At 43.7% G+C, this 26370-nt stretch overlaps 1 long non-coding RNA gene across 1 annotated transcript in view; it reads left to right on the forward strand.

Moving 5' to 3' along the window:
- Positions 1–1880: 1880 nt before the first annotated feature.
- Gm30563 overlaps positions 1881–26370 on the forward strand; it is a 44652-nt gene continuing 20162 nt past the window's right edge. The window contains exons 1-2 of the long non-coding RNA XR_003951589.1: positions 1881–2005; positions 6138–6281. This is a non-coding gene — a long non-coding RNA (predicted gene, 30563). The remainder of the gene's footprint in view (positions 2006–6137; positions 6282–26370) is intronic.

Below are 26370 nucleotides of genomic sequence, written 5' to 3' on the forward strand. Positions count from 1 at the left end.
TCCCTCCCTCCCTCCCTCCCTCCCTCCCTCCTCTCCCTCCCCACCTTTCACTCCCTCTTTGCCCTCCTGCCCCATGACTGGCCTCTGATTTTGTGTGTAGTATGACTTTGAACTTCTGAGCCTCTTCCTCCAAAGTTCTGGGATTATAGGTGTGTGCCGTGAGGCCTGGATTAATGCATTGCTGGGTACCAGTCCCAGGACTTCATATATGCTAGGCCAGCACTCCATCAACTGAGCTATATCCCTAATCCCTAGCTATTCTTCATAAATTACCCAGGCTCCAGTGTCAACCATTTTGTTATACAGCAGCACAAAACACACTAAGACAATCATATCAGCATTTAAAAAAAATCATTGTTTTTCAAGCTACTGAGCAATAAAGACAGAATAGTAAATACCTTGGAGAAGAACCCAGGGCAAGTTCGGCCTTGTTTCTATTTCTCCTTGTTGGGAGAGCAAGGAAAAACATCCAGTAGGGAGGGGACAATGAGAACCAGGTAGAGAACAATGAGTCACCTAAGCTGGAAATAATTGCTACAATCTGAGGGTTGTGGATTTCGCTCAGTGGGAGAATGCTTGCCTAGCAAGAGCAAGGCCCTGGGTTCAGTCCTCAGTTCTGAAATACCAAAACCCGAAAAAAAAAAAAAAACCAAACCAAACCAAAAACCAAAAAGCCAAGGTAACTGGCACACATTCTCAAGCAGGGTTTGTGAAGTCAATAAATGCTAATGATTAGAGCTGCACCACACATGCACACGCACACGCACATGCACACACACACACACATCTAACTGGCACAGCCGAAACAGAGCCCAGATCATGAGAATGTCTTCCTCATCATTCCATTATTGTACCACCCTTTGCTGAAGCCCCCCGCCTCCCACCCCTGCCAAGGGCTCTGGAGATGAACTCTCAATGGCATTTCCTCTGGAACTGCTGAGCATTGGAAAAATGCTTTCTGTCCTTAGGTTGTTAATTTTAAAGGCTTTACTTCGAGCGATAATGGGCCCTTGTGATAAAAGGATCACACAAATGGGTCACTGCCACAATCACTTAAGCAAGTAAGGCCCTTTCCATTCTGTGTGAAATTAATGAGGGCTTCACCTGGGAACCTCCAGAGGCCCAGAGGAAACCATCCCTGTTTTTTTTTGTTTTTTATTTTTCTAGTGACATGTGTCCCTCTTAGGCATTCCTGTTGTTCCCTGAAATTACTGCTGGTTGACCTATACCACAGCACATATCATCTCTCTCCTATAGCCTCCAAGGGCGGTGACTCTGCCATTCACCTGTGTGTCCCAGCATCTTTTAGATTGCCTAGCCCATAGGATGCTCTCAGCCTTTGGCTCAAGAACAAACACTTAAGGTATCTTTCAAAACATCTCCCTCCTGAGCTATTTTGAGAGCCCCTCAGCAGAGGATGATGTAAGAGATCTGAGAGCAGGCCTCTCCTCCTCACTGGTTAGAGTAGAGGGGATTGTGCTGCTGAGGATGATGGTGACTGTCAGTGACAATGATGACAGTGATGGTGACATGATGTGAACAGCTGAGACTTATTAATGCATACACCCTATGCCTTGTACCATCCTAATGGCCAATGGCCTTTACCAATGATTATCTCATTTAATCTTACAGTTACGAAGCTAGAATCTTAATGCATTTATCAGTTAATGGAACGTATCTGGGTTTCTGTTTACTATTCTTAACCGATTCTCTTCAGCAAGTTTGAGCTCCAGGGACCAAAATTGGGCCTGGAGCTTAGAGAGTCCAACTATGAGGGAACTTTAGAAGTATCTAATCCTGAGGTTTACTTTTAAAAGATTATTGATTAATAATGCTTTAAAAGTAAATCTTTAATCATGTGTGTATGTATGCTGGTATAAATTTATGTGCACCATGTGTATGCAGGGTCATACAGAGGCCATCCTGCTCCCCTGGAACTGGAGTTATAGAGTTGTGAGCTGTCCTGTGGTTGATGGCGACTGAACCCAGGTTCTCTACAAGAGCAGTAAGTACTTTTCTCTACTGAGCTGTCTCTCCAGCCCTGGGTTGTTGTTGTTGTTGTTGAGAGGGGGCAGAGGGAAGGAAAGAGAAGAGAAGAGGTAGAGCAGGTCTCAGTGCAATTCTAACCCTTGGGAAGCTAAGGAGGATTGCTTTGCGTTTGAGGTCAGCATGAGCTATATAGTGAAACCCTGTCTTAAAAAGAAAAGCAGAAAAGGAGGAGAGGGAAAAAGAAAAAAAAAACAGATACATTAGAGCTTTAGACATATAATGTGAAACACCAGAGTTCCTGGAGTCTGGGCCTACTGTTGAGAAAAAGCAGAAAATAGCTCCCTGTTGCTTGTGTAAATAGCCCTTAATTGAACTCAGTGCTGGTGTCATTACCAGCGCTGTGCATCTATCCAGGCTGGAGATTGCTGCGAGGTTACTGTTGCAGAGATGTTTACATATCCATGATTTAACTCTTAGACAGGACTTTCAGTCTTTAGATTACATATTCCACTGTAATTGTAGCTGCTAGGAAACTGCCTGGGGGCAGAATTCCCCTCAAAGCCAACTGTTGCCACCCTAGAATTAACAACAATAGCATTTTTAAATTCTCAGGCTAGTTGGGAGTAGAAGGTAGGTATGAAGGATTCCATTTTAAAAGAACCCCAAGACCTCTTTCCTCCAGGACTAAACTAGGTTTTATTTAACGTGTATTCAGCGAGCACCGACAAAGTGCTTGGAACTGTCCATAAACTCTGGGAGCTCACAGTCAACTTTGGGAGGAAGAGACTGTAGTGGAGTAAACAATGAAAATGAATAAATATAAAACCATAATGACCGCAGTGTTACCAGAAGCAGTAAGTACAGGGAGCGACTCAAAACCAGGGAAAATGGTTCTGAGCTGTGATGACTAAGAATTGACTAAACACAGAAAGAGAGGAGGCAGGCTTCGAGCACTGTTTTTTCTGCTTCATGCTTGCAGGTGAGTATGTCAGCTCTCAGCTTCTTGTTCATGCCTCCATGCCTGCTGCCCGCTGACACGTCTCACTCTGCCATCATGGATTCTTGTCCCTCTGGAACCATAAGTCAAAATAAATGTTCTCGTCCTTTCATTGCCTTTGGTCATGGTTTTTTATCAGAGCAACAGAAAAGTAATTCATACATGCATACATCTATGGTCATCTTCCAGGCCAGCAAAGTGACACACGCCTGTTATGGGCTGCTTCACCTCTGGCAGGATAGTCCGGAGTGTTGAGAAAATCAACAGGATTCTGAGAGATTCATAAGAGGCAGCTGCCAGGATTTTCACAGCCTGAGCTTAGAACTCACACTCATCTCCACCATGCTTCATTGGTCGATGTCTTTTCCCAAATGACCAAGTAAGAGACAGTGTCTTGGAAATGAAAAGGACCGAGGCTCAGTGATAGAGTGTTTGCCTGGTATGTTGGAGGATGTGGACCTCATCTCTACCACCATGGGAAAGACTTCCCCAGTACTCAAATCCAGGCACCAACAGTAGGTGTATACCTAACGTTTGAATGGCCAGAAAGAGAAACAGACCAGGCATGATGCTTTTAGCAATATGCAATCCAGGGAATGCTTATCAGATGAGATTGGGACCAGTTCTTCTGCCTAGAGTGTTTTGTAACTCTGTATACTTCCCCTTACATCGTGAGGCCAGGGAGGTTTCTATAAAATACAAACCCAGCAGCTAGAGATACGGCTGAGCAGTTAAGAGCACTTACTGTATGTGATACACAGTTAAGAGCACTTACTGTATGGGATACACAGTTAAGAGCACTTACTGTATGGGATACACAGTTAAGAGCACTTACTGTATGGGATACACAGAAGCTCACATATGTATCCACATACTCATAAAAATGAATATTTAAAAAAAACATAAACCTGAACTTATAATACTGCCTGATGCTGTCAAGCCTGCTTGCTCTTTAGAATCGCCAGGCAAGCCTCTACAAGATCTAGACTCTTCCCTTCACCCTGGAACCACTGAATCCAACATTTCAGTCTGGAGAGCTGGTGTGAAGATATGTTTAAAAGCTGTCCCAGGGAGTTAGAGGCAATTGAGTCAGCTCTGTGACCACTGGCTGCAGGGGAAACCAGATGCAAATTCTGCATTGTTGATCTTGGCTTGGCTGTCTCTGAGAAATATTCCTCTTCCCTCCCTCCCTCCCTCCCTCCCTCCCTCCCTCCCTCCCTCCCTCCCTCCCCCCCTCCCTCCCTCCCACACTGCCCTCAGAATGAATGTTGACCTTCTCTAAGAACCCGCTATGTACTGTACTTTGGGACAGAATTATTTTCTTCTCTTTTCATCCAGGGTCTAACCTTGCTGCTGCTGTTTTAGAAGCTGGCCTATGGCCTTAGATTTCCAAGTGTTGTCGGGTAGGGCTGGCACATGCCTTTAATCACAGCACTTAGAAGGCAGAGGCAGGTGGATCTCTGTGAGTTTGAGGCCAGCCTGGTCCACATTGTGAGTTCAGGACAGCCAACGCTACACAGAGAAACTCTTACTCAAACAAAACAAAACACCAAAATAAACAAACAAACAAATAAATAAATAAATTCCCACGAATCTGGGACTACAGCCATGTACCACCACATACAGCCACTGCACTGGACTCTTGATAGTAAATACAGTATTAAAATTAGTCTATTTCTCTGTCATATTCCTAACTCCCCTCTTCTATTCCAGGTCAGCTATGAGGTCCTGGAGGGAGATACTCATGGTATTAACATTATTGCCTATTGGAGAGCCTGGAAAGAATTAAGGCATTTAATATGTGTCCATGGATAAATGAATACAAGGAACACAGTACATACCTAGTGCAGTACTATTCAGTCTGAAAAAGGGAAGAAATCAGGATGCAATATACTAGGGATGGAACCTGAGGCTTTATGCTAGTAGAAATAAGATTTATATGAATAATCCACCGTAGTTAGTTTCTGATATAGCAGGCAGGATGGTGGAGTGGGGGAGGGGGAGCTAAGAAATAAGGGATTGTTAATGGGCATAGTTTCAGTTTCACAGGATGAAAGATTCTGGGGTGGGATGGTACTGATGGTCACACAACAATGTAATTGCACACAATACCATGGTTTTTAAGTATATGTGGTGTGGTAGGATAGCTGGGAGGAGAGGAGGGAGGGGGAACTGCAGTGGGATATAATATATAAAAGAATAAATTAATTTAAAAACAAAGAAAAAGAAGGAAACATAATTAGCAAGAAACAAGAAATATACTTTATGGTGGTCAATTTAAATTTCACGCATTTTGCTATAACTATATTTAAACCCAAACAGAACTTAAGCCCACAAAAGTACAGACACTCACCAAGTAGCTCTCAGCCTGGGACATTTCACTTGCATAACGATTCTCTACACATGGGTAGAGACCCAGACAGGTGACAGCCAGATAAAGCTGGGACATGATTAGTTTTCTGCCTGGCTCCCTAGACTAGATCCTCTTTCATTCTAGACCCCTTTTTAACAAGCGGCTGTACACTGCTCTCACTCTATGACCTAATCGGTCTCTTCCCTTATGCTTGCCTCAGCCTCAGATGCCACAGATCCCTGCCTAAGATCCACACCACTAAGAGCCATCTCTACCCAGTTGCCCTGGCTAGACCTCACAGCTATAAAATCATGTCCTCTTAAGACATGACTCTCAGAAGTAAATTAATCCTCCAGATGGGTCTGAACAGTTAAGAATGGGGTCGTTCTTTCTATGTGGTACACTCAAATTCGCTGACTCCTCAAGTGAATTCATTATGTTTTTAAACTTAACTATGAACTCTATCCCAATGCCTGCTTAAGTACAGGTTTTGCACAGCTCTAAGTGAATGCAAACCCATGTCCCTGAAGCTTAGGCTGTCTGTGATCTCTGCATCCCACCTCTGCATTCACAGACCCATTTCCATTGCTTTAATATCTTTTCATTAATAGGTTTGAGAAGTTGAGTACTTTGTATACGCAGCCAGTGCTTCTCTGGCCCTTCCTCATTCACAGTCAGGACTCAGCCAGCGCAAGCTGCTGCCTGTTTGCCTGTTTGCTTAAGCTCACCTCCCCCCCAGCCCCTCTCCATCGGACCCTGTTATTTTGAGACCCTAAGGATACTGTGGGTTCTACACAGGTCTGCCTGGTTCCTTGCTGCAGGCTGGCTGCCCTGGAAGTCTTCTCAGGAACTATGAGAACATCAAGTCTGTTCAGATGGCATCTCCTAGACATCTCATTTACATACTCTTTCTCTCTCAGGCTGGCACCCCTTGTCATCATGGTGAGTATTCTCCTGTTCTCCCTTTGTAAATGGTGAGACGAATCTAGAGAACTCTGCCACTTTTATTTCCTTTTTTTTAAAAAAAAACTTTTTATTGATTCTTTGTGAATCTTACATCATGCACCCCATCATCTCATCACCCACTCATCACCCCATCCCTTCATATCTATCTTGTGCCTTTGCAACTTCCCCACAAAAACAAAGCAAAACAAACAAAACCACATCACATGGTATCTCCTTTTGCCCACCCAGATTTTCTTGCAAGTCTTCATTGCAATGGGTCATTGGTTTGGTTCAAGGCTAGGATTGTGCTAGACTGGCAATACTGAATTCTCATCAGAACTCCTCTCAGATATCTTGTTGTTGCCCCGGGTCATGGAGATCTTACAGCGTTTGATCTCCAGGACTGAACCCTTTGTGTGCTCCAGCACTTCCCAGATGTGGTGGTACATGTTGGAGTGCGTCAACTCAGAGCCTTGGATCTAGGCCTGCATGGAAGTTGAGTTGGTCAGCCCACCAGCTAGCTCTGTTGTGCCTGTGTCCCTAGGGCCAGGTCTCCTGCTTTGCGTAGGTGAGGGACAGAGACAGCTCTCCCACTCCCACACCCTTGGGGCCCACTCTCCATGACCATACCACTAGGGCCAGCTCTACTGTGCTTTGCAGACAAGGTATGGGATTGCTCTCCTATGTGCTGCAGCTGGTGAGGGGCAGGGCTGACTCACCTGCTCTCATGCCCTCAGGCCAGCTCTCCCACACTGTCCAGGCGAGGTGCTGGGTCTGCTCTCCCCAGTATTATAGCCAGGAAAGGGCAGGGTCTCCCGTGCCTATGCCACCTCATGGCAGACATGGGGTAGGTCCGGCTCTCCTGAGTACTGCAGCTGGTGAGAAGCCAGGCCAGGTCTCCCACACTCACTTCATCTAGGGACAAGCTCTCCTGCACCCATAACACCAGAGCTAGCTCTTCCATGCTGCTCATGTGAGGAGTAAGTCCCACTCTCCTGAGTGTGGTGGCTGGCAAGGGGCAGGGCCAGATTAGCACAGTACTCACCTGACCTCAGGTGGGAGACCAGACAGGGATATCCACATGTCTCCTGGTGGTATCACAGGACTTAGAGACCAATGCAGACCCAAGCTGTCATAGGACCATGGATCCAGACATTCTGACCCCTGGGTGGCAGCATGGCCCTCAGACATGGTCTCAGTTGGCATCCCAGACCACATATATACATATAGTCTCTGGTGGCACTTTGGGCCACATACAGTCATAGACCCCAGCTGCAGGAGAACCACAGACCCAGACAAGGCTCTCAGTGACAGCTAGGGCCAGGACATCACCACGGCCTCAGGGGTCAGCACAGACCATGCAGATCAGTTTGCTCCAACAATGCCCCTCCCCCACGTCAATATGGCCTGGGGCCATCAACATGGTCTCAGGCAGTAGCCCTGACCACTGACATCTGCATGCCCTTTAGTGTCAATATGGTCCACAGCCATCAGCCAGCCACAGACCCCAGCTGTTGTAGGGCCGCAGACCCAGACGTGGTCCTTGTGTTTCTGGCCCTCTCTTCCCTGTCATTTTTATTTTTAACACGGAAAGTAAGCTTGTTATCATGGTTCTGAAATAGAAATGGCCACCTGACTGTTTCCCAGGCTTCTTCTACCCCATTTTGTTTATACCTCAAGCTGAGACCCAGCAGAGAATGCTACATAAGCAGAGGGATATTAAATTTAGGGGCCAATTCCACCCTCTTAAGATCCCCATGAAAGGATATCCAAACTAAAATAAGCAAATTTCTCACCCCAGTCCCTTGTCTTCTCCCCCAATCTCCCCTGTCTCCCCGACTTAAACCTTTCTGCTGTCAGAATTCTCCCCTCTCCACTTTCTACAGTCTAATCAAACCCAGGCTGCCCTTGAATTCCTGGTCCTCCTGCCTTTACCTCCCAAGTGCTGAGACTGCAGCCATAGGCCACCTCACTCAGTGTGTAGGAGGGGGAGCTATTGGGCAATCAATGGTGCTTGCTTATTTTAGCATCTATTGGGTGTTTCACTCAGAGAAGTAGAGTCTTTCCCTGCTTATTAAGAAACCCAGAGTGGCTCTATTGGAGTTCTATTTATAGGGACAGAAAGTCAGACTGGTTGCAAGGGGCTAAAGCATGGGGAGAATAGGAAGTCAGTGTTTAATGGATTGGGGGTTCCATTTTTCTACCTTTTAACTATGTATTAATTTATCCTGCATGTGCATGAAGGCGTATGTGTGGGCACATGCATGCCACAGCACACATGTGGAAACTAGAAGTCACCTGGTAGGAGTCGATTCATCCTTCTACCATATGAGTCCCAGAGATAAAACTTGATTGGCAGACTAGACCTACCTAACTTCAGAACTACCTATCTACTTGCTTGCCTGATTCTGTTTGTTACGATGTAAAAGTCTGGGTGGTAGGCAGTGGTAATAATTGCCCAGTAATATAAATGTAGCTAACGTCACTGAACTCTGCATTGCAGATGGTTAAACTGGTAAATTTTATGTTGTATATATTTTGCTACAATTAAAAGAGTTCAGACCTGCATCTGCCTCATCTTGGTCCTAATCCCCGCTTTTCCCTCTCTGTGGCCCTTATTTTTGCTAATATTTTGTATTTGCCAATTTCTCTTATGTTGTAGTATCCACATGGAATGTAAACTTCATCAAGGCAGGGATTTTTGCCCCTCTTTCATTTGACTTCCCACCTCCCATTTTTACTGACATTTACTGAGCACCAAGAACAGTACCTGTTACATGGATGGTGCATGAGAAACGTTTGTTGTGGGAATGAGCCATTGCTGCTAATGAATCCTTGCTAAAGTAGGAAAGGATAAAACGATTCTTTCACCTGCTGTATTTGGCACCATTTTCCATTTAGGTCAATTATATTTCCACTCAATATAGAAGAGCCACTGCCAGCCATTAGGTTATGGCAAGTTATTTCATTTTTAAATCAGTTCTTTGGGATATGTGATAAGTGCTATTTCTATTTATCTATTTACTTACTTAATTTTTATGTGCCTTAGTGTTTTGCCCACATGTATGGTCTGTATTAGGGTATCAGATCCCCCAGGACTAGATTAACAGACAGTGCTGAGCCACCATGTGGGTACTAGGAATTAAACCCAGGTCCTCAGAAAGAGCAGCCAAGTGCTCTTAACCATCTCTTCAGTCCTGTTTCTAGAAAAATGCAAAAATTTGAGAAATCTTTTAGAAAATGAGGAAGGCACATAGATGTATGCATATATTGTAGCCAACTCTTCCATAATAATATTTATAAATTTGCCAATTTATCTTTTTAGTTATGTTAAGTTTTGCCGCATACATATGTAAACGCACCAGAGGTGGTGTATATGATGCTTATGATTTTATGATAGCTTTCTGAGGGATTTAATTTTGTTTTTAATATGAATTTTCCCCCTCTTATATTGGCCTAAATCCTGTATTGTCTGATATCAGTAGAATTGTGCATTTTTTTTCTTTTGGCCAGAATTTATATTTTCCTATCTTATTTCCATGTTTTTTCATCTTTTAAGATTATCTTTTTATAGCCAACATGTATTCTATTTTATTTTAAAAGTCTTATCTTACCATCTTTATCTTTTCATCTGATTGTTGTACAAGCCATATCTAGTGTGATTATTACTGTATTTAGAGTCTGGGCACGTGTGCTTCATTCAATTCACAATTTTCAGGATGTGAAGAGTGGCTACTTACAATGTTTTGAAACTCCAATCTAGCCTCAGTGCTATTACTAGAAAGCAGAGTTGTGTGTTACTAGACAACTAGACTGCGGTCTATCACAGCAAAAATACAGTAACAGGTTAGAGAGCATAAATATGAAATATTTCCCAGGAATCATCTGCAGACTCACAGCTGGAGACAGGAGAACAACTGGTATTTCAGTATGGAAGGGCAGCTGCAGCCTCCTCTAGGAGTAGACTCAGAACAGCCCTGAGCAGGTGATCACAAAGGTTTGACAGAAAACAAGAGGCCTTATTTCCTAATGCTTCTCTGGTGCTCTTTCTGGGTCCCATTCTTGCTCCTGGAACAGAGACCCTCCACTTCAAAGCAGAAGAGAGTAGACTCTACGTACCTTCTAAATTGTGACAGTAGCCACTTTGCAAGCAACTTATCTCCCTTGCCTGGCATTCATTAAACTGTCACTGTGTGTGTGTGTGTGTGTGTGTGTGTGTGTCTGTGTGTGTGCGAGCGCACGTGCGCACTGAAGGAATAAGAGAATGAATGAGCAATCCAAAACATGCAGCTTATAGAATGCTTGCTCTTCATCACTATGCTGCTGGCTGACTTTGAGTAAACCACGTCATCTTGAACTGTTCCTCTCACTTGTGGCACATCCCTCTCACACAGAGATACGAAGTCAAAAGGAATTGTACAGTGAGAAAGTCATCCAAATTTTAGTTTTTTGTTTTGTTTTGTTTTGTTTTGTTTTTTTCCAGACAAAGTCTCAAGTAATCCACACTGCCTTAACCTTCCTATGCAGTCGAGGATTCCCTTGAACTTCTGGTCCGCCCAACCACACCTGTCAGGTGCTGCAGCTGCAGGTGTGCACCAGCACACTTGATGTATGCTGTGCTAGGTATGAAACCCAGGTCTTGGTGAACGCTAGGCAAGTACCCTACCCACTGAGCTACATGCCCAGCCCCCTCCTTTTAATTCTCAAATAATTCTATTTACTTCATAGGGAGCATGTTTTCTATTAGAAAACTGTTAAGACCTTTTCAACACTGGCTAATCTCGTCTTGTCTCTAATGTTTCATTTGTAACAATAGGTATGAGCTTCAGCGCCTCATATCGAATAGTTACAATGTAACGTCATTGCTCCGTTTTCACTGTGCTCATCTCCCACAATCACCTTTTCATTTCTGAGTGGTGATATTATTTGTAATACTAATGTAACCATTCTCCTGAAAAAATAAACTTACTTACAGTTTTAAAAAGTAAGCCCAAGGAAAGGAGTCACAGATGATGCACGCGATATAGGATGAGGGTGACAATCTGGAAGACGGAGCTTGGGATGCTAGTCAGGGTAGACTCTACATTGTAGAGTATTTGCCTTAGCATCGTCAGGGTTTCATGGCTCATCTTAGCACACACACACACACACACACACACACACACACACACACACAGCACACACTGGAAGATGGCATATGCCATTTAGAATTTGGTAAAAATTTGCCAGAATATCTGAATCCTCTCTTTGAAATAAAATACCAGAAAATGTAAACATATTTTTGCCAAAAGCAGCAGTCCTCTCATTATGTGGAAGCCGACATGGCCTGTCCCATGTCCACTAGATAGGAGGAGGAGATCTGGGCTAGATGCCCTGAGTGCTCGCAGGGTCTTACATGGATTTGAAGTGATACAGAGATGCCAGGACAGGAGTTGCATGGGAGCGGTGGCTGCATGAGAGTCGTCCACTAAATATCTACTAGTGAGTCTGAAATTACTATACTTAAGGAAACATAGAAAAGTCATTTCCCAAAAGACACAAACCAGCAGTGTCATTTATCTTAGCCCCAAAGGAGAAATAACCCAGATGTCATTAAAAAAAATAGGCTGGGTAATAAATTTTACTATTAGCATAACCAGAGAACTTTACTACAAGGAAGGAAGGGAGCCACAGTGGGAGGAAAGGAACGGGAGCGGAATTATAAACGGCTACTACAGTAAGCAACCATGCATGTCGGGATTGAAAATGTAATGAGAAAAAAATCCCTCAGGTAAAAGGGCATAAGGAGTAGATATTGTTTCTATCTTTGTGAAATTCAGAATCAGGCAGACTAATCTATGATGATAGAAGGCAGAAAAGTGATGAGGTGTTGGCCTTCAGAAACCCGAGGAAGCCTGAGGATGTGAAAAGTAGTCTACAGTTTTGAAAAAGGTTGTTACCTATATGATACACACACACACACACACACACACACACACACACACACACACACACACACACATATGTAAAACTTGTATATAATCTCTTTTCTGTCTTTCCTTTTTCCTTTCCTTTTCTTTCCTTCTAGAAATTAAGAGACAGTTTCATGTAGCCAAGGCTGGACTCAAACTTGCTATGTAGTTAAGGATAACCTTGAACTTCTGCCTCTTCTGGTTTCCCCTCCCAGTGCTAGTACTCCAGGGTATGCCACAGTCCCTGCATTTATATAGTGCTAAGGACGGGACTCAGGTTAGCACCTTAACACCTGAGTTTCACCCCCTCAGTCCTGTTCATGTAACTATCATAACTTGCACCTTAATAAAAAAAGAGAACAAAGCCTAGGCTCATTGCCTTGTCCAGGTTGGCAGCCCTGCCGTCTACACTCTAATTAGGCTATTGCTGTGACATGCTCTTGGCTGTGTTTCCGACAGCCCAGCCTTTCTTGGCCCTTAGTTGCAGTAGGAGCCAGTTTTCCCGGCCTGGCTGCTGATTCCTGAACAGCCTGCTTGCATTGCTGCCAATGAATTCTTTGCATGCTCATATTGGTCCAAGGCAGCCTGTGTTGTTTACAGTCAAGTCCCCTAACTGCCACATGAAGGAAGAACAGAGGACTGGGTGATGGTTAGAACCACCCAGCTCCGTGGTTCCCCGGCAACTCTCTAAAGAGCTGGCCAGCTTCAAGATGTTTTTCATTTCAGAAGATGTCATCGTCATCGTACCTACCTGCCATCTCATATATATATTCTTGGGAGATGATTGTGCCAGGATTTGTGAGTTCTTGGGAAGTCCACTTCAGTACTCTAAAAAAAAAAATCACCAGGTTTGAGTCCATATTGAGTTGTTCCATTGGAATTATTAAATTCCTCCTTTTTCCTTTCTGTTCCTTCTCTCCACCGCTGCTCTTCTCACCGGGGCCTGTTTTGTTGGCCGTCTCATGCTTGACAGGCAATCTCTGCATAGGAGGGCCAAATAAAACAACACACGTAATTGAGTTTTGTAAATTGGAAAGAACCAGAACACACAAAAGACATTAGTATTGGTTTTTTAAAAGGCCAAGAAAATTGGTGGATGAATGCTCAGCTGGTTTGAAGCATTAATAGCAGTTAAAATGATGCTCTCCAATGCTGTCTAATTGCAAAAGCCATAACTGTCTTGAGAAACAACCATGAAATAAATTTAAATAAATAAATAAATAAAAAGAAACCTCACGTTTTAAAATGTATACAAGTCAGAACCAACTGTGCCATGGTGTTTATCAAGCGGAATCATCATTTCGGCTTAATGGGGCACTTTGAAATTCCAATTAGATCTTTAGAGTCTAGCAAAAATAAAAGCACAAATGAAATGAAGGTAGCAGGTAGACAGGAAGATGATATTACATAAGGAAATCTTTCGGTGAGCAATCTCTGAATCACAGCGTTCATAATTGTGTAATTAGATACTTCAATTTAAACCTGGAAGGCAATACATTTTGCAAGTATCAAACAGAGCACCTCTCCCTGACGTTTTCAATGAAATCTATTAACAAGACATTGAAGTTTTTTTTTTTTTAAATCCCCAGACACCTAGTTTTGATTAGTTGATAAGCTGATGTTGGCAAACATTTCCTTTTATGTTGAAACATGAGCATTTATGGTACAAATTGTCTTTCTGGTATTTGTTCACCATTTCCCTAAGTTTGGTGTCCCAAAGTACTCCTGAGCCATCTGAGCCTGGGAAGTCTGGAGTTTCTTAGTGGCCACATTAGCAGTGTATGCAGAAGCTACTCATACAATTGTTGGGGCATCTTAGAGGGCTTTTACCCACAGACTCTCCCACTTTCTCTTCAGTGTTGGAGTCTTGGGCTAGTGTCTTGCTCTGGAATCAGAACAGACAGCTTCCCCACCCTTTTCTCTTGCCATCTTTGTTCACACAAGAGATAGCCAATTCACATATTATATATTTGGTACAGTTCTACAAATGGCACAACTCATCCACCTTACAATTCCTCAATGGAGGCCGACCACCATCCTTGGTTGTGTGCTTTATTTTGTGATACTGAACACTGAATCCCAAGGACCTCACGAAGGCTAGGCAAGCACATTCTACTGCTGACATACATCCCAAACTATAGTTTTCGATATAGTCTTTAGGTCTTTTTAGTGTGAAGATTAGAAACTACAACAGGGATGGTCTCTAAGCACAGTGGCCAGTGGCAAAAGCAGGTTCAGTATTAGCTAGGTCATTCAGTGCCGATATGAAATGAATACATGAAACCTGTTCAGAAATGACTTAGAACTTCAAGAGGGTGACATTAGGATCAGTGAGTAAAGGAATTTGCCATCAGATAAGATGACTTGTGTTCAGTTCCTGGGCACACATGGTGAAAGGAGAGAATGAAAGAATGAACTTTTGCTCTCTGACCTCCACGTGTGTTCCATGACACTACTCTCGATCGATCGATAGATAGATAGATAGATAGATAGATAGATAGATAGATAGAGTGAAATGCCTTTTTAAAAAAGAAGATGACAGTGGAGCCTGAACCCACACATAGAGCTTGCCTTTATAGGCTATCTTCAGAGCCTGCCTATTTTGCAAGCCAGCCGTGTTTGTTCTCAAAGCTTCACTAGCTCCATTAAGAGCAGCCCAAGAGCCTAGCATGGTGGTACCCACTTGGGAGGCAGAGGTGGGAGAGTCAGGAATTCAGAGTAATTTTTTACTATAAAGTGATCTAGAAGTCAGTCTAGGCTATATTGAGAACGTGTTTCAAGAAGAGAGAGAGAGAGAGAGAGAGAGACAGAGATAGACAGAGACAGGCAGAGGCAGAGAGACAGGAAGAGAGACTGATGGGTAATTGAGGACTATCTCTTTTCCTTGTTGGTATTCTAAACCAAACAGATAACCCAAAGTGTTAGGTAGAATGTGATTTAAAAGCCAGATGGATTTTAGATAAAGGCAAAGCTGGAGATTGTGGGATAGGCATAGGTATAGTAGACTGTGGTGTTCCGGACTCTGAATCTGGAATAAGGGATTTGCCACCAGTGACTCAAGAAAAGGGATATTCCCAGGGGGCACAATGCCTTGCCCATTAATGTTTCTGCTACAATCAGTGGCAAAGCAGAGCTGGTTCTTCACTGACAGACATGCCCACAGAGGAAGAGAGAAGGGTTATGCTGTCATGAAGTGGCTTAGCGAGGGTTTCTATTGCTGCAATGAAACACCAGGACAAAGAAAGAAAGAAAGAAGGAAAGAAAGAAAGAAAGAAAGAAAGAAAGAAAGAAAGAAAGAAAGAAAGAAAGAAAAGAAAAGAAAGTTGGGAAGAAAAGGGTTTATTTGGCATACAATTCTTTATCCCTGCTCATCATTGAAGAAAGACAGGACAGGAACTAAAACAGGACATAAATCGGGAGGCAGGAACTGATGCAGGGGCCATGGAGGGAGGCTGCTTATTGTATTGCTTCCCAGGGCTTCCTCAGCCTGCTTTCTTATAGAACCCGGGAGTACCAGCCCAGAGATGATACCACCCACTGGGCTAGGTCCTCCACCATAAATCACTAATTAATAGAAGGCCTTACAGCTGAGTCTTATGGAGGCATTTTTTTCAATTTGATGTTCCCTCCTTTCAGATAACTCTAGTTTGTATGTCAAGTTGACATAAGACTAGTCAACGCATTAAGAGATTCTTTTCTAATGGCTTGAAGCTTCCTCTTTGGCTCCTGATTCTAACTCAGAATAAAGTAATCCATACTGCAATACACTGGAGATTGGAAGGACCAATTATCTTGTACCTTGAAACTCGTATTGGTGGTTGTTGAGGTGACAGTGGAGACTAGCCATCAGAGCCTGTATGAAGATGCCTTCTCTTCCTCTCACATCCCTCCATTGTGCTCTGAACATATTTCATTGTGAGTTGCATGCATCACTAATTTGCCAAAATTAACTTAAAATGAAAGTATACTATTATACTGATTCGAAATAAACTAACCATGGGTTTAGCCAGTCTTTAAAACTCGAGTTTCTTTTATGCTCTATCCCTGTTGGCCTTTGTGACTCCTGGAAACCTCTCTGGTGTATTTCAGCTCAGTATAACACAACTGGAATCAGCTAGAATAGAGTCAACAGTCTCATTATTGGTCTCTCTGATTAACTGGTTGCCTAATTCTATCTTCTATCTTCCCATCTATTTTTCTCCTGAAAAATTACCTTGGCCTTCCCCAAAGCTTGTGAGACATTTCTGTTATTTAGGAAAAAAGCTAGATCTTTCAACTTCCACATCCAATGCATTTTTCAGGTGAGTCTAAACCAACGTGGCCAATTCTGACCTGCCTGTGAAGAAGAGGAAATTGCTGGTTAAAGAGGAGACCAATGCATAGGGTTTAAACCTATCAGGCATATAACAAACCCTATAGTGACAGTGGTCCATGCATCTCATTCACTCATTCATTCCACAAAAACTCACCAACTGGACATTTTTCTAGAGATTGGGGAACTGAACTAAATGATTTTTAAGGGTTCTCCTCAGAAGAAGCGGACCATAACCAAACAACAAAAAGGAAAAATGTTATGTTATCTTGGGTATTAAATAAGTGCTCTAAAAATAATCAGTAAAATGTTGAGAGAGTTATTGCAATGTAAGATAGGTAAGATTGCTTCTGTGAGGGTTTTTAAAAAGGCCAGGCCATGGTGGGGCCTTATAGACAATCAGAAATCTCTTATTTGCTGATTATTGAATGTAGACATGTGATTTTGACAAGTCACGCCCCCCATCCCCATACCTCAGTTTCCTCCACTGATATAATGGTTCCCATCTCAAACAATTGTTCAGAAGAAAGCATGAGGGTAAGGAAAATCCTGATCCTGACTCATTTATTCTTCCTCTGCCTGCTACATGCCACCAACATGTCTAGCACATAGAAATGCAAGCAGTAGTCAATATTCTAAGTATTTAAAGGGGCAAATTGAACAAAGAATATTGGTGTACGCCACCTTAGTTTCTCTGTTTGTTGGTAAAAATGCTCTGACAAAAACAGTTTAAGGTAGAAAGAGTTAATTTTGTCTCACAATACAAGAGTGCAGCTTATCAACGCAGGGAAGCCAAGGCAGCTGGTCATATTGCACCCATAATCAGAAAGCAAAAAGTGATGGGTATTTCTGCTTAGTTCATTTTCTCCATTTTATATAGCTCAGGATCCTAGCTAAGGAGTGATGCCACCCACGGTGGGCTGGTCATCCCATTGAAAGACAGTCAAGATAATTCCCCACAGGTCCAGGGGTCCATCTTCCAGGTGATTTTAGATTCTATCAAATTGACAGTTACCACTAACCATCACATGTGTAATTCTAACACTCAGGAGACTGAAGCAGAATCATGAAGGGTTATGAAAGTAGAGAGGGAAGCCGGGCAGTGGTGGCGCATGCCTTTAATCCCAGCACTTGGCAGGCAGAGGCAGGTGGATTTCTGAGTTCGAGGCCAGCCTGGTCTACAGAGTGAGTTCCAGGACAGCCAGGGCTATACAGAGAAACCCTGTCTCAAAAAACCAAAAGAAAAGAAAAAAGAAAAAAAGAAAAAAAGAAAAAAAAAGTAGAGAGGGACAAAGAATGAGATTGTCAGGTAGTACATCATATTTTAGTGTCCCCTATCTCCATGCTGCCACCCCATATACACACATAGAAGCTGTTAGAACCTGGGTCTGATTCATTGAGGGCCCATGGAAATGGTACCAGTTCCTGAGTTATTGTAGATCACTCTTTGGTCTGTTGCCTCGAAGCTTAACATGTCATCAGAGTCCACAGTGTTCAATTGATATGAGGTTATCGGGCTAGAACGAAGTCCCTGAGTAGCTTGCAGAAAACTTCAAACTAAACAATCAACAGTGCAGTGGCCACTAAGAGCACAACGATGAAAGACATTAATCCCACTACTCCTCACTGTGTTGCAGACTGAATTTTCTTATCCTGAGTTAGCATCAGGAGCCAGACAGAAAGATTCAAGCCATTAGAGAAGGTTCCTTCATCTAAAACTGATGCAGATATCTACAGCCAAACATTGAATGAAGGTTGGGGACACTTATGGAAGAGTTGGAGAAAGGACTGAAGGTTCCAAAGGGGTGGAACCCCACAGGAAAACCAACGTAGTCAACTAACCTGGACCCTTGGGAGCTCCCAGAGATGGAGCTACCAACCAATGACCGTACATGGGCTGGAACGAGGCCCCTGGCACATATATAGCAGACATGTAGCTCAGTCTTCATGGCTGCCTTGTCTGGCCTCAGTGGGAGAAGATGTGCCTAATCTGGCAGAGACTTGATGCTCCATAATGGGAGGAGACCAGGGATGGGACACCCTCATAGAAGAGAAGGAAGGAGTAGGGAGAAGGACTCTGTGAGGAAGGGACTGGAAGGGGGAGAAGCATTTGGAATACAAACAAACAAACAAACAAACAAACAAATAGAAGGTCCCTCCATGATAACCTAATCCTGGAGATTCAAGTTTCCCTGGAGCATCAAATTCAGCACCTGAGTTTGGGTCATCTAATCCCAAAACAATGCACTGAGCCACTTGAATGATGATTAGGAGAAAACAAAAACAAAGAGAAAACACTCTTAGAAGCCTTTGAGGTCTCAGGATTGTTGTGTCTCTTTCTGAGGACTATCTGAGCTTAGTTTCTTTCCAGCTCAACCAAATTAGACAGTTTCCACGAAGCATTCAATGTAGGGCTAGCCATTGGAGTGTAAAGCTGGAATGGACAGAGCCCTTGCCCTTGAGGAACTTGCTGTCTGCTAGGTGAGACATACATACAAAGGATGATGATATTCCCTGACAAGGGTTATGAAAGAGGGAGGTGTGAAGTAGTATGGGAATTCAGCTAAGACGGGGTCACTCCTTCTATGTGTGCTGTGTAATATCATCTGAATTATTAAGGAGTACTAATGGTGGAAGAGACCACTGATTGTAAGCTGCACTCTGGCTTAATATCAGTATCATAGTTAATGTCCGTTCTCTGCTTGATACCCTGGAAAAGAGGGAACCTTAATTGAGGAAATGTCTTTATCATATTGGCCTGTGGTCATGTCTTCAGGGCATTTTCTTAATTGCTGACTGATGTAGAAGGGCTGAGCCCACTCTGGGCGGTGCCATACTTGGGCAACACATCCTGGGTTGTATAAGGAAGCAACCCAGAGAAAACAAGTCAGAAAACTGTGTTCCTTTGTGTCATTGCTTCAGCTCTTGTCTTGGCTTCCCTCCCATGATGGAATGTAACCTATAGGCTAAATAAACCCTTTGCTTCCCAAGTTGCTTTTGGTTACAGTTTTATCTCAAGAACAGAAACCTAATTAGAACGCTGTGATTTGAATAAGAATGTTCCCCGTAGGCTTGGGTATTTGAATGCTTGGTTCCTAAATGGTGGCTCTGTTTGGGAAGCTTTAACTGTTGCAGTCTTCTTGGAAGAAGTACATCACTTGGGGGAGGGCTTTGAGACTATATAACTGCATCCTAATTAGTTTACTTTCTCCAATTCATGCTTGTAGTCAAGGATGCTTCTCTGCTTCTGTTTCAGCCACTATGGGTACCTTCTGCGATGTCTCCCCACCATAATACATTCTTTCTTCCCTAATCAGTTTTGGTCTGTATTTTATAATGGCAACAGAGAAACAAATTAATGCTTAGAACAATTAGCTTTTGAATAAACAACAATAGAATGCACAGCCATGTTAAATGGTCACAGTAGTTGTGAAATGAATTCCAATTACAGAACATGTAAACCCATGGTTAGAACTGCCTTCCTGATATGTGGGGATTCCTATACCTGGGGCAAAGGATGCTGAGAAAATCTGTCAACATCAGTAATGGGTGTTACTGTCTTAAGGATCCCATTTAGAACTTAAAAGATATCTGTGAACAGAAAGGACCTCCTGGGTAGGCAGTAAGACATAGGTAACCCACATTTGAGAATGGAGGTACCCCATGATGCCTTCTAAGTGAATATAGCCACAGCTGCAAGAGGCTTATAAGAAATGTCTTCATTAGATTGGAGTTATGGGTGGGAAAGATCTCTTAAAACCTTCTCAGGCTGTATGGTGGTTTGGATGACAGTGACCTCCATATGTTCATATGTTTTCATACTTAAGTGCCCAGTTGGTGAACTGCTCGGAAGGATTAGGTCTTGTGAACTTGTTAGAGTAGGTGCATCTTTGTTGGAGGAGATATGCCACTGAAGATGGGCTTTGAGGCTTAAAAAGTCCAGGTCAGGTCTAGCCTCAGTCTCTCTCTCTCTCTCTCTCTCTCTCTCTCTCTCTCTCTCTCTCTCTCTCTCTCTCTTTTCTTGTGGTTCAGGATATATCTCAGCTACTTCTCCAGTACCATGCCTGCCTGTAAGCGCTCATACTCTTCTCTATGATGAAAAAGGACTACTAACCCACTGGAACTCCAAGCAAGTCCCAATGACATGCTGTCTTTTATAAGAGTTGCCTTAGTCATGGTGTCTCTTCACAGCAATAGAACAGTGACCACTCAGATAGGCTGCTAACTTGCATGGGGACCAGTTGTGGTTTTGCAAAATGGAAAGTGCAAGCACAGGCCAGATTGCTGTGATAATGGAGGACAGATGGTCCTCAGCGGGTTCTTTCCCAGTCCAGCCTCCCACCTTTCAATAACTTCAGAATGGAGAATGAAAGGATATCCGTTTGAAGAGACTGAGGTTGTTTACCTGTCTGGGAGACCCAGAAGTTTGTTTCCAGTCCTGGTTGAAGAGCAGTGTTCAGAAACAACAGCCAACGCCATTAGCATCCAAGAGATGTCAGCTCAGAGGTTGAGCGAGGCTGTAAATTCAGAGCCACCTGGGTCACCAGAGCAGAGCAGGTGGATTCAAAACAGAGCAGGAGGGAGCAACTGAGGAGCCTCTTGTGAGGGCATTGCAGGCACAGGTGACCTCCTGCCCTGGGGTGGATCAGAGCTAATCAGAGTACGTGACCATTTATGTATGTGCCTGTGTATATTTATGTGCAAGTGTGTGTGTGTGTGTGTGTGTGTGTGTGTGTGTGTGTGTTTGAAGCTGAAGGAATTAGGGAGAAAAGATAAGAAAAGAAGCAACATATGGGCCCCAAGGGCATCTTGGGTCATAGCTTCCTGGAAGCTACATTGAGTGAAATGGGGCCCTTGGATAAAGAGAAGATGTCCATGGCTCTGAGTAATCACACAGGCTTTGGGTTGGTTCTACATTTCAGCACTGGCTCAATGGCCCATGTGACCTTGGGGAAGTTTACCATTGATCATGTGACCTTGTACAAACTCAAAGTCTCCTGATCTGTACCACCTATCTTGCAGAACTAAGCAAGATACGATCTTAATTTCATTACATTAGACACTAGGCCCACACCTAGTACCTACCTCAGAGTGTGTAACATTGTATATCAAACACTTAGTGAGAAGTGATTTGTTGTATATCATTGTTGTGATAATTACATTAACATGTTTATATTAGTACTCCTTTTTAGACTTTTGCCTCAAACCAAATCTTTTAAAATAACAGCAATGAGCAGTCATTAGGTAAAAATTCCCAAGCAAAATGGCCTCCCATTGAAACACAAGAGCAAGTGCAAAGGCCCAGCCAGATTCTATTACTGATCTCTCTGGGATGATTTCCTGCCCAATGAATAGAAGTGAAAGTTCTCAAAGCAGATTCCCTTGCCATCAACAGAATAACTCACAACATAGAGGTTCAGTGTTAAACACTAAATCCATATCCCTAGGAAACAGAATGTTCTCCAAGCATACTTAGCTAGGATTTCCTTACTGTCCTTGTCAAGGTCTATTCCCTAGCGCCCATGATGGATGCATGGTATGTCCTGCTGAGTTCAGCATCAACGGATAAGTGAACTGAGAAAATTTTTCTATTATTTATGCATCAATTTCATAGACACGCTTGACCAAGGCAAGATTTCTTAGCCAGAGGATACTCACAGCTGGCTCATATAGAGCCTTTATCTCCCTGGAGAGGATTTGGTTTTTCAAGCAATGGTTCCTTAAACTCTATGAATGGTACAAAAATGAGACAATGGGTTCTACAAGGTAGAATGTCAGGAGGGTAAGAGGAAAGGCCTGCCACTCAAAGGGAAAGGAAAAAGGACATGGGGGAAGCTAGGCTGGTCTCCACAATAAGGGATGGGGAGTTAGCAGGGTCAGGGGAGGAGAGGATGCCAGGAGGAAAGGCAAGCTTCCCAAGGTGTACCTGTGCACGTGACTCTGGGGAAGGAATGTAGTGTTGGCGAACAGCATTCCAGGACAGTTCCAGAGCCGGAGAGAATTTGGGAGCAGTGGGGAGGAGCTTGGGGGGTGGGATTCCAGTGAGTTCTGCATCACATCTCTTTCCTGGAGAAACAAGGCCAGGAAAGGGATTGCCTTTTCATTATGTTAGCTGCTGGTCCGTGCTTCTTTCCATTTATCTGTGCCCAGAAACAAGCCCCGCAGGACCCCAAATTTACAAGCTAATGAGTTACAGCTAATGAGTGTTCACCACATGGTAGGAGCTGCGTGAGGAAGCAGAGATACACATAAGTAGTGTTAGACATATGCAAAACTACTACTGACGGAATTCAGCGAGCCTTCACAGAAGAAGCACATCTGAGCTGGGCCCAGAAGGAGAAGATTCTTTGAGGAGTTCACAACCTAAAATAAAATATAAATATGTGTCCATGTGCAAATTGATAGTAATGCATGACCCGGGGTTTATCTAATGAGCATACAGATAAGATGCATTGTTAACACAGGGGAAGGAGGGACTGAATCTGTGTCTGAGATTCATAGGTGACATGATCTGTTATCTGTGTCTCCAAGGGTGTATACAGTTTATCAGGTGAAGATTATGAAGAGGGACATAAGATTCCAGATAGAGGGAACATTGTGTATAGCAATGGGGAGGCTCTAGTCCTTTGGTCCTGTGGGTAGACTACAATTCCTCAAGCTTGACCCTGCCATATTCATATCTGAGCATTGGCTCTCTGTGTTTCAGTGGTGACAAGGAATGACTCAGAGTGTGACTCGGTGGCAGGGCACCCAGTTTCTTTGTGAGGAGGAAAGATAGCTCATGGTAAAGTGAGCATCTCGGAAACTAAATGGGGTTGGTTCTGCATTGATACCTGGATAAATCTCTGTGGTATGAGAGCTACTCTGTTATCTCTCAGAGAAAGCATGTTTCTGAGCTCTGTGGAAGCTTCTTGAAGTAGGTCCAAGTGGCAGGCCTTGAAAGTTGCACGCATTTGTGCTGTGCTTGGTTTCGAGTTCTAGCTTCTGGTCGTTAGGATAGTTATCATTATGAGCATGAAGGGGAAGCAGGCAGGAACTGCTAGGTGAGATAAGATTGAGCTCGGTCCTGAGGTTGGGAACACTTGACATGCAAATGGAGGCTGAGAAAGAGCTCCTATCTGGCCAACTGTAAAAAAGAAATTATCTGATTTTAGGGAGCAGGGGATTAAACGGGAGCATATTCTCCTGCTGAACCGTGAGCCAGGAATTGACTGTGTTCTACAGTTGGGAACTCTGAAGCCTGGCACATGGAAAGTCCTCAGGACATGATGACATAAGCAGCAGTAGCAGCAGCAGAAGCCATCATTCTCACCTTCGGCATCCCAGCCTTTTGCACTTATGTGAAAAGGACACGGGTCAGATGTGTGGCTTCTGACTGCGGCGTTCTGCAGCACAGTGTGGGTACACTGAGAGCAGTGTTGACACATTGAGGCCTTTGGTGGAGGTTTGCTCTGAGGATGGAGTGGTGGTTTGTATATGCGTGGCCCAGGATGTGGCAGTATTTGGAGGTATGGCCTTGTTGGGGTAGATGTGTCACTGTGGGCATGGGCTTTAAGACCCTCATCCCAGCTGCCTGGAAGCCAGTCTTCTCCCAGCAGCCTTCAGATAAAGATGGAGAACTCTCAGGTCCTCCTGCACCATGCCTGCCTGGATGCTGTTATGCTCCTGCCTTGATGATAATGAACTGAACCTCTGAACTTGCAAGTCAGCCCCAATTAAATGTTGTCCTTGTAAGAGTTGCCTTGGTCATGGTATCTGGTCACAGCAGTAAAACCCTAACTAAGATAGATGGGTTCTTCCTTCCTCTGTTTGCTGCTTCTCACTTTGGAGAAACCACTTAACCTCCTCACGTTCCCTCACCTGAATAAGGGGGACACGATGACACTGGCCTAATGGAATTATTGAGACTAATAAATAATGCCTGGTCTGTGTTTTTCCTCCTTAGGCAGTGACCAAGAATATCACCTTGTAAACCCCACCTGCTGTATTACTTATATATTCCTGGATTTAGAAAATTCGTTCTCACTCCTTTCTCTGAAGAGTGTGGCCTGCATGTTGTTATGGTAACTTGGTCCCAGGAAAAGAGACTAAGAGGAGGGGAAAGTATGGGCAGTGGTTATGGTCTTTGGCTATGGATGTGTGATGCTGTGTGACTTTGGCTTCTCTAAGCCTTAACATTATGGCTTCAAAATGGGGATTACCAGAGCTGATGGTGGAGGCACAGGGTAATTCAATGGCTGTGACGGCAGTGTAGGATTGATTTTATTCTGAACCACCTACTGGATGAATGGCACCATTTCCAGCCAGGTTCCTGGGGTACCTGCAGCCAGAGATGAGGACGACTTAATTATACTGTTGACAGGGAGGGTGCTTGTGACCTGTACTGTTATGCTACATCCTCAGAGATGTAGGCAAGAGGCTGTTTGCAGAGACAACTTCTGGCTTCTTTCTTTACCTCACTCCAAGTCATTTTCCAATTGGACTTGTTTCCTGCCAAGCTTTCTAAAAATAACTCTATTTCCAGAAAGAATGGACTGACATGATCTTCCCAAGAGAGACAAATTACCCTGCTTTACAAACCACTCAGGGATATGTTCAAGGTGGGTGTCTGACAAGAATCCTGCTTGTTTTGGCAAAGAGGGATTTGGCAGAGGACAGGTGAGACAGGCATCAACTCCAGCAACTCTATTCAAGTTACACGACCAACATCAATCAACTTCCCCGAGATATGTTAAGCATTAGAGTTACACAGTATGATCAAGAAGTGGTACCTACAGTCATGTATGTGCATGTGGTGTGTGTGTGTGTGTGTGTGTGTGTGTGTGTGTGTGAGAGAGAGAGAGAGAGAGAGAGAGAGAGAGAGAGAGAGAGAATTTCAAAGTCCTGCAGAACAGAACACATACAGACACATATAGGTCCTTGGAACCAAAGTTCAAACAGGAACATGGAGGAGTGACAGGAGGCAAGGTACTTGCTTGACAAGGCCATCACCTCCCTGGCTGAGAAGGAACATTTCTGCTTCTGTCATAGTTTTTCAGAGTTCTTGATAATTCACACTATCAATTAGTGCATTTTTTTATTTCTCCAAATGTCAGGTGTCATTTGCCCTCTAGCTTGCCTCCAAGATATGCCAGCCATCCTTCAAATGGGGACTTGTGCTCATTCATCTGGCAAACCTTGATTGGGTTTTTGGTTTTTACCATGGTATGATTGGAGGTCAGGAGGAGTTCTCAGGGACAGAGAGAGGTTAGAGGAGGATGTTAATCCAAGGGGAACTGGTGAAGACCTAAGCCAAGCTGGCACTGATTATGGGGAGGAAGGAGGTGCACAGAGTGTGAAGGATTTGAGACTGGATTTCTGAGAGGGAAGGAGTCTAGACTGGGTCCCCCCGAGTCACCTTCGGTTGGTGTCAAGTGCCACTGGATCCCTGGTGATAGCTTTCCTGGAAGTGGACCTGTGTTTCCAAGGAGCCTCCTGGTGGCTTCTGAGTGCTTTTGGGTCTTCTGGGAACAGAGACAAGTAAATTTGTGTGCAGATAAGGAATTACTTCGCACACATAGGAGGGAGATAGGGACATTTCTTTGTTTCTTTATTCCTTCTTGTGATAACATGGAAGAATTTTTAGTTTGTGATCCATGAGTATGGCACCTTTCCCATTTCTGGTCTTCGTTTTGAACAAAACAAAAATACCCTGAATGTCACACTTTTATTTTAATATCAGTTTTTTATATCAGCCACAGTGGGGGCACTCTGCATGCCTTCCCTGCCATGATTGTCTGTGTGTTCCCTGAAGTTGAGCCAAAATAAATAATCCCTTATTATT

The sequence above is a fragment of the Mus musculus genome, chromosome 15 (assembly GCF_000001635.26).
Source record: "Mus musculus strain C57BL/6J chromosome 15, GRCm38.p6 C57BL/6J".
NCBI classification, from domain to species: domain Eukaryota; kingdom Metazoa; phylum Chordata; class Mammalia; order Rodentia; family Muridae; genus Mus; species Mus musculus.